The sequence below is a fragment of the Coptis chinensis genome, chromosome 9 (genome assembly GCF_015680905.1).
Source record: "Coptis chinensis isolate HL-2020 chromosome 9, ASM1568090v1, whole genome shotgun sequence".
In the NCBI taxonomy this organism is placed as follows: domain Eukaryota; kingdom Viridiplantae; phylum Streptophyta; class Magnoliopsida; order Ranunculales; family Ranunculaceae; genus Coptis; species Coptis chinensis.
In genome coordinates, this window is record NC_141464.1 from 33,234,606 (window position 1) to 33,249,595 (window position 14,990).

At 38.0% G+C, this 14,990-nt stretch overlaps 1 long non-coding RNA gene across 1 annotated transcript; it reads left to right on the forward strand.

Moving 5' to 3' along the window:
- The first annotated feature begins 8,083 nt into the window (after nucleotides 1-8,083).
- Nucleotides 8,084-14,249, forward strand: LOC147475621 (uncharacterized). The gene is made up of 3 exons (XR_015208844.1): nucleotides 8,084-8,368; nucleotides 8,462-8,525; nucleotides 13,969-14,249. It is a non-coding gene; the product is annotated as an uncharacterized LOC147475621 (long non-coding RNA).
- Nucleotides 14,250-14,990: the final 741 nt, after the last annotated feature.

Sequence of the window (14,990 nt, forward strand, 5' to 3'; positions counted from 1 at the left end):
AGTTCAATCAGATTCTCTGAGAGTGGTCCAGACCATGAACAATAGTGAGCAACCACCGTGGTACTGTGGGAACTTAGTCTCCCATATAAGAAGTTTGGCTACGCAGTTTGAAGATATTGAGTTTAAGCATATGTTTTGGGAAGGTAATCAAATCGCAGACTACCTAGCTAAAGTTACAAGGTCTGTATGTAATGATTCTATGTTCTTTATACCCCCATGGATAAAAAAAAACTATGTGAGTTGATTAAAGGGGATAAGGATGAAAAAATGTACTTGCGTATTTTGGCTAAATAAAAGGTTGGGGTATCCTTAACCCCTAGTTACTTCAAAAAAAATTTCCCATATGTCTACAGAGTTTGGCTTTTGTGTTGTTAGCCAAGCAGCCGCTTTGTTAGCTAGGGTGGAAGGAAACATCCTGAGTTTTATTTGTTTAAGTCTTATGTTAGGATGATGAAATGTAGTAAGAACTTGATGTATACTACGTAAGTGTTGATAAGGCTTCTCATGGTCTAACCCATAGAAAACATGTAACATATTAAATATATTGGGGGGGATTCTAAAATCTCCCGTAGTATCTACAAGAATTATACAGAACTCAGGTCCATCGTTTAAAGCCTTATAGAAATCAGAGAGGGGTCTCTCTACTATTTCTTCACCCATTGCTACAAATGTAATGTTGGTGGGTGTAGGTGTTGTGTGTGTGGTGATTGGTGAGTTTCTAGATAGGCAATTATTTCTGCGTCTATGATAAACTAATATGGTAGGTTTATGCGTACCAGATCTTAATCTCATGCAAGTTGTAAGTCTAATAGGCAAGTTCTAACGAGCATGCAAAAATAGCCTGATTATTACTAGAAATAGAATCCTCTAACAGTAAATTCGAGGATGTATAGAGGTGTTACCTGGAGTATCCTTGCTACGCATATAAATACCGTCTTCAACAGCTTTGAAGCACGTCTATGTTACTTGAAAAATTATACGAGTACTGGTCCTGGTACACGAGGTGGATAGTTAAGTCCTTTAAAAAGATTAGCCTTGTTAGTCCAAGAGTTTTAAGAATTAGGTTAAGGCTTTTTACTATGGGCATCGTGTTGGGCCTGGATGTCAAACCAGTGAAACGGGTTTTGGTAGTGGGTAGGTTTACTAACTAATATTAATTAATCAATTTTTTTATATTTTTGTATCAAACCAACAGCCAACCCACTTAAGAATTGAGGGAGGTTGTTCTTGCGTGCACGTTCCTTAATTAGAGAACCCCAATTCTTTGAGTTTTCTAGACACTGTTTAAAATGAGAAAAATATTTTTTTTAAATTCTGTAGTTGATAGCATACCAGTACTGTATTGTACTCGTGAGAGAATATTACAAATAATATTGAGAAATTAATTTAAGCTAATTAACCTAGGCGTATGCCAAGAAAAATAAGGTATATTAGGCGGTCGTGAGTTAAAGTAAGGTCTGGTCGCGATAGCTTAAGGAAAAATGAGGTGTGTGCGCACTCACAACTAAATAAGTAGGGTTGAAACTTTTAAGGTCAGGTCACGGGAGGCCAGAGAGTTCGTTGCACAACTCGTATGCTCTCGAACAGTAGCAGAAAAATTCAAAGAAATTATGAACAATGTTTTCAGTGTGTGCTTGTGAATAGTAAAAATAGTGTTTTGTAATCTAAACACGCGTAATGTAAATGAACTAGATGGCAAGCGGCGCCATTGATAGGAAATATTTAGAATATATCTACCAAAGCAGTAATGAGAATATGGGAAATAGTGATTTGATGATATGAAACTCTCTAAATCATGTGATAAAGGGAAGAGTACTCGTGTTCGTACCACTCTAGTCATACACTACTTGAATGCAAGTCTAGATTCGAATAATGATTTACTAGTTAGAGTCAAAAGTGAGGATTTGAGGGTAAAAAACAGTGAATTTAAATGATAAGAGAAGATATTATAAGGGGTTTAATCCACCATGCGATTCGATTGACTATTAGTTAGTATCGAATCGCTTATTTTAATTCCTAGTGAACACCAAGTCCTCTCAGATCAAGGCTTCACTAGTATTAGAGTTTAGCGCGCTCTACCATAAATCTCTTTGGTGGTGGGTTTAACACTACACCATATCTGTTAAAAAAAGACACTTTTGGGTGTCGTATGGTGACCCATTTTTTTTGCAGTCTTTTTTTTTCTACCACACTTGACAAGTGTCTTTTTTTTTCATTTATTTTTTAAAAAAGGCTGAATCAGGGCAGAAAAATGCCCCTACAATTCTGTAGCATTAATAACATTAGTAATAAACAGATACTTGTGCCTTTTGAAGTGTGCAGTAATAGACAAAGCCCAGTCCTCATCTATCATCAAATGGCTAATAGAAACAATTTTATAGCCTACTTAGCGTCTCAGCCTAATAGCAACAATTAAATCTAGGTTCCTGTAAGCACAAAAATGTGTACCTAAGTCTATGCAATTGCTTTTAGAGTCGCCACTAACTTTATTAAGGAAAAGTTGAGTAAAACCTATGTGAAGGACTAACCCTCGAAACTAGATGATTATTGGGTTCGGGAGTCAAGGTACGATGTGGGAAGGTGTTAGGCACCCACAATCGCCTGGTAAAAACCAGCCTTACTTCTATTGAGGTGTAACATGTTAAGATAGGCAAACGAAGAAAGCTTGAGAAATTAATCTACCAAGTTGGATTAAAAACTAATAACTATATGCTATAATAAAAAAAGATAACCTAATATGCAATGCTAAAGGAAATAAAAAAAAAAAAAAAAATGTCACCTTGTTTGGAATGTTGCCTCATACTTGATTGTAGATTGATTGATTGATTGATGATAAACTTGATCTTGAACTGATAACTGTGATTTTTGGATTGAAACAGGTGATTTGAGGAAAAACAACTTTTGGTGAAAAGAAGTTTCTACTCAAGATCGACAAGAAGAAAAAAGAAGGCTAAAATGAAGAACTAGAAAGAAAAAAAATGAAGGATGAAGAAAAGAAGGCTATTAGCTCTGAATAACTAGGTCCAGATTATTAACTCCCAATTCCTAGCTCTAGCTTGCTCTAGATTGTTTTTTTATGGGTGAATGAGACCCATATTTATAGCTTTTTGGGATGGATTTCAATATGGTAATGAGTTTGATCCAATGGCTGAGTATTGATGAAGAAAAATCCAATGGCTTGATCTCTTTCTGGTTGCACCTCCTAAATCTGGCCCTTGATTCAAGAGGTGGGATAAGGGGTGCGATCTTGGCCCTTGATCTTTGGATATTTCAGATGGATTAGGGCAAAAAATCAAGCCCTACACGTCCTTAATGAGCCCATAATCCAGGGTTTCCAAACTTGGCTCCAAAATGGCATATTCTCTAGAATATTCTTGAGTTTAGGGATCAAATCAAATCAAACAATTAAGGAAGGTTCTCTAGATTTTTGGAGACTTTAAAATGGGCTAGAAACCCTAATGAAAAGGTCCAACTCGTGCTGGATCCACAGCCCATGAGCATATGTCCAAATCTAACCAAAAAGGCCTATCTTGACCATTTTTTCAATGCTGCAAATTCCCTTTGACCGGGTCAAAATTAGGCAAACTCTTCTTCACAAAAATTGTTAATTAATCCATTAAGAAGGTCCATGAACTCTTAAAAATATCCTTGGGTCGAAATCTTACTCCAAAAAAACGTTGCACTCAACAGTGCGCATAACGGGCTGAAACGGGATAGGGCAAGATTAGGGTTTCCGAAATCCAAAAGTAACCTAGGCAAGCTTGTACTCATTTGAAGGATTTTTCAAGGGAATTCAAATATGAAATAATCTCATCCAAAGAAAGAGTGGAAAAACGAGATTTGGGCTCCAAAGGGTTATAGGGGCATTTTGGTAATTTTCAGCTCAAAACTCAGAAAGCAACGAAACTTCAGCCATAGCTAGAACATGATGAGGAGAGTCTAAAGACGCTAAAAGAAGATGAAAAGAAAGAAGTTTGATGTAGAAATGAAGACTCTAGAAAGCAAATCACCTTATATGATCATATTTAATTCAAGGCAAAATCATTGAATGAATTATGCCAGGGTGCAAAAATGGGGTGTCTAGAGTTGCCCCTCTTTGTCGGAGGTTGCTTGCAACTGAACGGCAAAGCCATGGAGACAAACCATTTTTGCCAAGCTCCAGCCAAAAGATCTCATGAAATTTTTGAAAATTCATTTGAAAAATATTTTTTGAAATAGGGCTTTTCCCTAGATATTTGAAATCCTTGATTTTTTTTCAAGTTGTTTGTGAGGGCTTAAAACTGATTGAATGTTGGTGGATGCATCGAACAAACTTATACCACGCAACATGGCAACTGGATTATCTGTGGAAGCATCGGACGGACTTATACCACAAGACAAAATATCAATGCTAGCGGAAGCATCGGACGGACTTACACCGCGTAACATGATATTGGTTAGGGGTGTGCACGGGTCGGTTCGGGTCGGTTTTGGGCTAAAACCAACCACCGAACCGACCCTGTCGGTTTATGCAATATTGTACCCGAACCGACCCAACCTTATAGACTTAACCGACCCACAACCAACCCGACTAGATTCTGCTCTAACCGATGCCCGACCAAAACCGACTGTTGGTCTGTTTACCCGATTATAACCAACCCGATCCCAAATTCTTATAACCTCTAGTCTTGAAATTGGAGGTGGTAAAACTTAAAAGGTCCAAGAAAAGGAGCAACCTTATTACGTGACCCCAGCTTTTCTTCCAAGAGGATTCGAATTGGTAGAGTATGGAAAAACAGTTTGAAAATCAAGGAGGAAGGAGCATCTGAAAAACATTTATTAATTGAGTTTGATGATAAGTCTCAGAAATGGGTTATTTGTGATTTGTGCTCCACAAATGGCACACTCTTGAATCATTGTTTGATTCATCCGAAAAAGTGGATGAGTCTTAGAGATGGGGATTTGATTAGAATTGGTGAAGTCACTTCAATCGTTGCCATTCTTCAAGTGGAATCTGAAGAGAAGAAACAAGACAGTGTGTATACTTCAACGCCTTTAAATACTCAAACCCCTATTGTAGTGAATTGGAGTCGGCAAGGTGGGCGTCTTAGACGAGAATCACGAGATGGTATGTCTTTAAGCAGTGAAAATTTGGAGAGGATGGAGATGGAACAAGACAATGTGGATGGGTCTATTGTGGAGAGACGACAAGGTGGTAAGCATACTAAGAATTTGGTGAAGATGGGGATGAAACAAGGCAATGTGGGTACTATTGCGGAGTGTCAGATTTTGCCAAGGGGCGTCTAAAAGGCGAGTGGTGGTGTGCCTTTAAGTAGTGAATATTTGGGGTCTGTTTCAGACTTTCAGTTGTTGATTTGGAGACTAAGATAGTTGGGGGTGATAAGGAAGAACCAAAGAAGGATTGAGTCATCCTAGTAGTTGTGATTATTTACAAGGTCACTTTTTCAGTAGCTTTCCAACCTTTGCTGACGACAACTTCACTGTGAAGTATACGTTTGACACTTGAGAGCTCCATATCTAAATACACTATTACTACAAAGAAAAAAGGATACAGACCTTGCATGAGGATTGAGGAAGTTAGTCTCTACAAGGAAGCAGATATACAACTTCAAGTCGATAGAAGAGAATCATATAGGTGTACCCTCTTCTCACTGGACATGGACATGCAAAACCTGAACTCTCGATTGAGTAGTAGTATCCGGTCGGGGATAGGAGGACTATAGGAGCTGCAAATTTGCAGTGTTATGGCTAATGCCATTAAACCAACTATTTCTTATGTGAATGCTGCATCAAAAGATTCAAAGCAGTGAAGAAAAAAAAAAGCATCGTGAGATCGCGGGCCAGTCCGGTCGAGAATAGATATAAGCATCTGGGTCTCAAATATTAACCATTTCACAGCACAACATTATTTTCCAATAATAACAGCACACAACACATGATAATATGGTAAGAGCCTAAGAGGATTCTAACGGCAGAAATATATATAGTAAACAAGCCATAGATTGAGAGCAAAACAGATAGTATACCAACACATGAACACCATAATACTGAAGAAGTTTAAATAGAACTTCAAAACAAGCCTGACAATCAAGAGTCCTTGCAGAGTTGCAGGGATGTTCTTAGAATTTTCAAGGTTAGCTTTCTCACTAGAGGCAACACTACAAGCCCATCCTCGTACACATCCAGATTTCCATGATGTCAAATTACAATTCGATTAAGCTCCATCGTAATCTTTGAACCCCGCCGAAAAAAACTCGAAGTAGAACTTAATTTCATTCTTTGTACATATGTGTTATGTAAGATCACGGTGATTCATAAACCACGCACAAAACAATATATGAGACAACCGCGACAACTCAGGTATTAAGATCAGAATTAATTAAACTTAGTTTAGTAGAAAATGTGTCTGAGACTTGTTTTGTCAATGCAGTTAGATAAAAAAATCCAAATTCAACGAAAAATCAAATGCTCCATTCCAATCAGCTTCACTGTAAACATTATTAAACAAAAAATAACTTACTATATAACCAAAAACCAATATCATCCACAAAGGCCAAAACTATCCACACAAGCCACAGCTATCAAAACAAAAGCTATCCACATGATCCACATCTATCTGCCTATCCACACTATCAAGCTCTAAGCACAACTGCATTTCATAACAAACAAAAATAATCCAACTTATTCAAGTTCATTTAGATGTTGTTGTAATGTTGTTAATTCATTAATTAGATTGGTTTTGGCTCTACTGTTTTTGAGAGAAGCAACAAAAAAAAAAAAACAAAAAAGAAAGAAAGAAAGAAAGAAACCAAATAAGTAGTTATTACCTTTGTTAATGATGATCTTTGTTGATGGAAGAGTGGTGGAGGAATGGTGGCGGCCTAGATTGGTGGGGGATGTAAGCGGCTCACCGACCCTAGTTAATGGGTTTTACTTTTTAGTTTTTACTAATTGGTAATTTGGTGCGATATATTTTTTAATTTTCTACTAATCTAGTGTATTAAGATATTGCGGATCGGTCGGTTATTTTCGGTTATACCAAATCCAAAACCGAAAGCACCGAACCGACTTGCCGGTTTTGCTATTTAACAAACCGATCCGAACCGTCTTAAATGGATAACCGACCCGTATAGTTCGGGTTGGGTCGGGTCGGTCGGTTTAGTCGGGTACATCGGTTTTATGCACACCCCTAATATTGGTTGATTGAAAAATATTTTCTGAAAATGATGAACAACTTTTTTGAAATCAAGGGACAAATTTTTTTGAAATCTGATATTTTCAAATTCATTTTGGAAAACTGGTGAAATCAAATGGATAGATCAATTCATTCATGATTTTGACTTGGATTAAAGATTCTTATATAATGGTGATAACCAAACACTGACGAAAGGAAAAAAAAAACTCACCGGGGAGAGCAAGAAGATCCACATGGGATAGGAGATTCTAAAGAAGATGGACGAAGACACAGACGAACACTGCTAGGGAAGATAAGAGATGTGCTGGAGATGAAAGATGGATGCTGGGGATGATGATATTCAAGTTCAATCAATCAATCAATCAATTACGTTCAATATAACTTGGGTTGGAAAAGACTGTCACTATGAGTTCAGGCTGATCCATTCGTGAGGCTGTTAGTAAAAACTGACATTGTTCTCGCGAACAATTTTAATGTTGCACAAATGGAGTTATCGAAATGATATTAATGATCAAATGGTTACCAATAGTGCGGTGAAAAACAAAACTTGATGAATATTTTCTCATACTGGAGGGTAAGAACCCCATGGTATTAATATTCATCATTTTTTTATTTTTGAAAAGTTTTTGGATTTTTTTTTTTTGGTCAAACTTGGTCAACTGTCAAAACTGGTCAAAACCGGGTCAATTGGTGAAAACCGGGTCAAACAGTTCAAACCCGGGTCAGTCTAGACCAACCGGGTCAACCTGGGCCAACCGGATCAAACGGGTCCAAAACTGGTTGAACAGGACCGAATGATAAAAAAGGTAAGGGGCACCGACTTCCAATTCTGATGCTTGCACCGAATCATTCTTTTGGGAAACAGTTGTTGGTTTAAAAGGAAGGAATCTTTGAAGAGTCAAATAGTTTTGTCTTTTCTCAAAATCAAATCATTTGTTTCTGAAACCCAAACGAACAGTTTTCTTTTGGAAACAAAATCCACCGACTTCTTAAACAAACAAAGTCACGTGTACTTTCTAATTGGACGGTCCAACCAAACCTATATAAACAGGACCAAAGGAGGAATAAACATACCTTGCCACCGTCCAGTGAAGAATGGGAGAGCCGTACCTTAGATGTCCAGGAGAGAAGAAGCGATGGCACGCCACACAGTACAAACCTCGCCATGCTATGGTAACGCATTTTTTTCTTTTTCTTTTCGAACTAACAGTGATTCTTTGGGGCAATCTATAATGGAATCTCACTTATCTTATTCACCAATGGCAGCCTTGCTCTCACGTGTTCTTGGCATTTAGCAACTATAAATCTTGGAGACACTTTCTCGGCAAAGGTTAGACAATTTATTTCTCACTACACATATTACAATGGAGTGAAATATACATGATATGCATGAAAACAATGCAACTATGTTAGCGTGAATAGTTAGAAAGATTGTGGTGTATGCATGCTATGTTAGTAAAACAAGTACATGGTTTAGTTAGGAATATTGGCTTCAGAATTTTCCACATGCTCGAAATCCTAGATTTTTCATCATAAGCCATCCAAAGTAAACCAAGTTTTTGAAAACAAATCATTTTTTTTTTCTGAAATTCATTTTGAAAACAATGGAAAACAAAACAATTTTTTATCCATAGAACAAGAAATACCACAAATGATTGAATAACAAATGAAGGTGGGGGAATGAATTACCGACAAGAAGATGAGCATGAAGACGACCATAGGATAGAAGTACGATCAAACTTGGCACCTATGAAGTAGATGATATTCTTGTCCCTTTGATTGCTTGACCTTCACAACGTACTGAACGACACCCAAAAACTTTCTTCCAAAACAGATAGAGCATAAAGCATAGGACCAATCTTCTGGAGACAACTTTCTCATACATTGCAATCACTAGTAGTGAATCCTCCAATGCTTTCCATTTTTTTTCTTTTTTTTTTTTTTTTTTTTTTTTTTTTTGAGTACTTCTCAACTAGGAGATATAGTGGACTTAGAGATCAAGAGTGGACTTTCATAGGACTATAATGTAGGCTTAGGTGATGGGCTCAGAAAGAAGGGATAGGATCAAAAAATTATTTTTGGAGTAGAACTTGTCATATAAAGGGGGGAGTAATTGGAATGATAGTGGTGAGATGATGATAAGGATCCCAAATCTCAAATGACGCTGCCCCTTGTTTAGGTTTTCCATTTTGGACCAGTATCGATCATTTTGTGCAACTCTAAGCATAGCATTTTGAGCTATGACGGTTTTTTTTTTTTTTTTTTACCCCTTGCATTAGGATTTTTTTCAACACCTCCTTGGGATAAATAACATGGGGATAATGGTTTCGTGATCAAAGATGGATGGATGGAATGATGCCCCGGGAATATGACAAGTTCTATAAAAATAGGTATGGGTAATCTATGGGTAGGCTAAAGATTTATTAGGCTTCCTAAAGGATATGGGCTTGTATTGTGGGAAATAAAAGAATAGGCTAAGGCTCAAATGGGCTTCTAATAGTAGCATATGACATTAGGTGGGCTTATGAGGCTAAAAACAAAACGATCAAAGATGGCCTGTTCCATCGTTTCTCTACGATTTCCACTATACTCTTCATCTTAAAATAAACAAAGTTGGGTAAAAAGTAGTACCTCTTTAATTGGTCGGCATTGGTAGGATTTTCCATGTATAATCTTCATAGTGAATGGACATTCACTGTTAGGTTCGAACTTTCTGGTTCATTGATTCCACTCTAGTCCTGGCGGATTAAGCTTGCTTTCTTTTACTTGCAACAATCTGTCTCCATTGGTATCTAAGTCCCAGTAGAACATCAATGCTCTCCTTCATATATCTCGGCTCTCAAAAATGTTGATCGTAGATGAACTCCTCTTAGCATTTCGCTCGTTGATGTAGTCAGATTCGAGTCAGCTGACTTCTTTGATAGATAGCTCTCATGTCTTCGATGGATGCAAATGGATGCTAATTATGCAATATGGAGTTTGCCCTCTCCACGGTAGGGTAGCTGGTTGGTTGATTGGCTAAGTAGCCGTTGATTGATGGAATGCAGAATATTTCCCTTTTTCAGTAGGATAGTTGATCAAATGATGTTGTGGAGCTTTGTCCTCTCCACAAGGGTAAATGCATAATGCTGAATGCTGATGTTGATGTTGGTGATCTTAGACATTTGAAAAACCTTCTCAAACATAACCGCTGAACTTTCTTCCTCCTCAATTTCTCCTTCTCGGTGAGTGATTCTCTCATCTTCAAACAATGAAAATCATGCACCACCCTAAGATAATAGATTGTCATAGGTATGATCAACACTTCTATAGATTCCTTCAGTAATTTGATTAGGCTTCAACGCTCAGAGGGGATCAAGGTTATACCAATCTGCACATAATGTGGTCCATCTGTGGTGCCAAGGTTGATGGTCTTTGTCTCCACAATGACTAGTGTCTCATCAATCCTCGATTTGCTCATGAGAAAGAATGGACTCAGAAGACTTCATTGTCCATTCCTTCTTCTTCATCATCGGGGAGGGATCATAATAATGCACAAGTCATTCAATCATCTTGCACTAAGGTAAGTGGGTAAATTATATTATGTGGGATTTTGAAAACTTTTTTAATTTTTTTTTGTTTTTTGAAATATCTGTATTTTTTTAGATTTTTGAAATATTTGATTTTTTTGGATTTTTTTGAAATATCTGATTTTTTTTTTTTTTTTTTTTTTTTTTTTTTTTTTTTTTTTTTTTTTTTAAAAGAATAAAACAAACTAATTGAGAGTAGAAAACTTATCTGTGCTAAGCAGCGGACCGGGATCAAATATAGGAGAGAAATTGATTCGGAACCCATCAACCAATGTTGTAGCTCCATGCATCAACCAAGTGTGAGGAAGATGTCAAGTCTTTGAGACTAGTAGTAAGACGCCCAAAATGCCTATCATCGGAATCCGACTTAGCCATTATAAACTGGTCTTCAGAGAAAAGTATTGCAAAAGCATCATTATAGTCCTCTTCCTTGCATTCTAGTGAAGTGATCTTGATAGTAGAAATGGAATCTTTTTCTTCATAAAAAATAGGACAAAACATGTCAAAGAGCTCGATACCATAATCTTCTGAATCATCTATTGGGGATACGTTTTGAGAATCTCGCCATCCGATTGAACGTAGACTTGGTAGACTCCTCAAGTACCATTTCTTGGACCTTTTGGTCTTCTAACAAACTTAACTCACAAACCTTCAACTGTCGGAAAGAAGATGGGGAAGTATATACCTTATCTTTGGGCTTATCAAACTCCTTATCTAGAACATGCAACAAAGGTGGAGCCCGGTAATGGTGCTTTCTTAGTTGGTGATTCAGCAAATAGAGGTGCTACTTTTTCATCCAACGATATAGCCTTGGCCTGGGCCTTGCTTGTTTTGTGCCTTGTAATCTTTAATTGCATCTTGAAAATTGAACGGCTTGAAAAGTTTACATGGCATTAACCTTGGATGCTTGCTCGAGTGGGGTAATGAATGAGGCCGACTTTTCTTGACAGCTCTAATGTGTGAACTTCTCCATTATAGTACGGTAATGGATTTGTCACAACATTTGGAGCACCGAGATGTGATACATCAATTCTCCCTGATTCGATCAAATCTTGTATCGCATGCTTAAGAGCTCCACACTTTTCTGTAGGATGTCCAATAGACTGATGGAAATCACAATGTTTAGAAGCATCATACCAATATGGTGGTGGATTCGGAGGAGGCCTAGGCTGCAATGGTGTAACTAGGCCTTGCTGGATCAAAGCCTTGAGAATGACCGACAATGGGTACGGTAGCTCTGTGAACTGCCTCTGTGGCTTAGGGAACCCTCTATTTTGGTATCCTTGTTGTCTTGGAAGATATGCAATCTGATTGGAAGAAGGATGAGCTGTCACCTCTTCTTGGATCTGTGCGTGTGGTTGAGACTGTACTTGTGTGGCAACAGCGTTGGCTTCTTTGTTGTTCACCGTTACAGTGAGAGGCTTCTTCTTCTGCGGGTTAGATCCTATAGACATTGAGCTGATGGGAGAAATATTGCCAGATGATAACCCATCTTCTATTTGTGATCCAGCGGCAACTAAGGCTTGATATGTCGGATGATAACTAGCACTTAGACTGGTCGCATACTCTTGGTTCAAACTCTTCATAACCATCCTAATTTGCTCCTGTTCTGTGGGCCTATCAATGATTTGGGCCGCTTTTGTCCTCCATCTTGTAATGTACTCTGTAAAACTTTCATTCAGACCTTGCTTCAAAGCTTCAAGTTGCCTTCGGCCCCACCAAGTAAGGGCTGCACCCTTAAGACTCCTCTGGAATAGTTGAACCATTAGTTCTGGCCCGATTCCCATCGGTTGTAGATAACTTGCATACATACGAATGTGAGCCTTTGGACAACTGGTTCCCTCATATCGCTCCATCTTTGGAAATTGAATCCATGTGGTACTTTTGATCTGTGGATATGGACATAGATTATCAAGGTCCAGGTCTTCACCTTTCATCTTGGTCATTGCTTCTTTCAATTTCTTAATCTCCTCCATTACGGGGTCAACCGGTGGTTGGATTGGGTTTTGCACTTGGTATTGGGGGTTCGTGTAGAACAGTGGTTATGGAGTTTGTGGAAAATAGGTTGGGGTTGGTAACATAAATGGGTTGGACATCATGGTTGTAGTTGGAATTTGGTTTGGGCTTTGAAAAGTTTGATGAGTGGATGGTTGAGGCATGTAGGTTGTGTTATCCTGAGGAAAAAATTGGGATGGAGTATGGGTTGACATAGGAACATGTAATTGGGTTGATCTATGTGTCGCATACGGAGTGGGTAATGAGGTTGGTAGAATGGTAGGGTTAGGACTAACCATGGGAGGTAGTGTGATACCTGGTTGTTGTGGTTGACCCAGACTTGGAGTTATTGCAAACTTTGACATCATCTTGAGAAACATCTTTTCCATCGCCTTCTCCATCAATTCCTCTTGACTGGAAGGGATTGACGACTCACCAGAATTACTTGTATGTGGACTTCGAATGTTTGCTGATAAAATTTGTCCCTCAGATGGAGGTGCTGGTGGACAACTTCCTTGTGGCACATACATCTGTGATGAAGATATAGGTGGCAGCGATAACTTTTGAGAAGAACCGTCTGGTAGATTCTCCATTTGAATCAGCGAGTTAATGGTTGCACGAGATAACCTTAACCCTAGTCTTCTATTCCAACTAGCTTCTGGATAAGCCTTCTTCTTTCCTATCTTAACTGAAACACCTCAAAGAAAATGTAAGTCTGACTCTCTAGGGATGTCCCTAGCAGAGTCGCCAAAAAACTGTAAGCACAAAAATGTGTACCTAAGTCTATGCAATTGCTTTTAGAGTCGCCACTAACTTTATTAAGGAAAAGTTGAGTAAAACCTATGTGAAGGACTAACCCTCGAAACTAGATGATTATTTGGTTCGGGAGTCAAGGTACGATGTGGGAAGGTGTTAGGCACCCACAATCGCCTGGTAAAAACCAGCCTTACTTCTATTGAGGTGTAACATGTTAAGATAGGCAAACGAAGAAAGCTTGAGAAATTAATCTACCAAGTTGGATTAAAAACTAATAACTATATGCTATAATAAAAAAAGATAACCTAATATGCAATGCTAAAGGAAATAAAAAAGAAAAAAAAAGATGTCACCTTGTTTGGAATGTTGCCTCATACTTGATTGTAGATTGATTGATTGATTGATGATAAACTTGATCTTGAACTGATAACTGTGATTTTTGGATTGAAACAGGTGATTTGAGGAAAAAAACAACTTTTGGTGAAAAGAAGTTTCTACTCAAGATCGACAAGAAGAAAAAGAAGGCTAAAATGAAGAACTAGAAAGAAAAAATGAAGGACACTGAAGAAAAGAAGGCTATTAGCTCTGAATAACTAGGTCCAGATTATTAACTCCCAATTCCTAGCTCTAGCTTGCTCTAGATTGTTTTTTTATGGGTGAATGAGACCCATATTTATAGCTTTTTGGGATAGATTTCAATATGGTAATGAGTTTGATCCAATGGCTGAGTATTGATGAAGAAAAATCCAATGGCTTGATCTCTTTCTGGTTGCACGTCCTAAATCTGGCCCTTGATTCAAGAGGTGGGATAAGGGGTGCGATCTTGGCCCTTGATCTTTGGATATTTCAGATGGATTAGGGCAAAAAATCAAGCCCTACACGTCCTTAATGAGCCCATAATCCAGGGTTTCCAAACTTGGCTCCAAAATGGCATATTCTCTAGAATATTCTTGATTTTAGGGATCAAATCAAATCAAACAATTAAGGAAGGTTCTCTAGATTTTTGGAGACTTTAAAATGGGCTAGAAACCCTAATGAAAAGGTCCAACTCGTGCTGGATCCACAGCCCATGAGCATATGTCCAAATCTAACCAAAAAGGCCTATCTTGACCATTTTTTCAATGCTGCAAATTCCCTTTGACCGGGTCAAAATTAGGCAAACTCTTCTTCACAAAAATTGTTAATTAATCCATTAAGAAGGTCCATGAACTCTTAAAAATATCCTTGGGTCGAAATCTTACTCCAAAAAAACGTTGCACTCAACAGTGCGCATAACGGGCTGAAACGGGATAGGGCAAGATTAGGGTTTCCGAAATCCAAAAGTAACCTAGGCAAGCTTGTACTCATTTCGAAGGATTTTTCAAGGGGAATTCAAATATGAAATAATCTCATCCAAAGAAAGAGTGGAAAAAACGAGATTTGGGCTCCAAAGGGTTATAGGGGCATTTTGGTAATTTTCAGCTCAAAACTCAGAA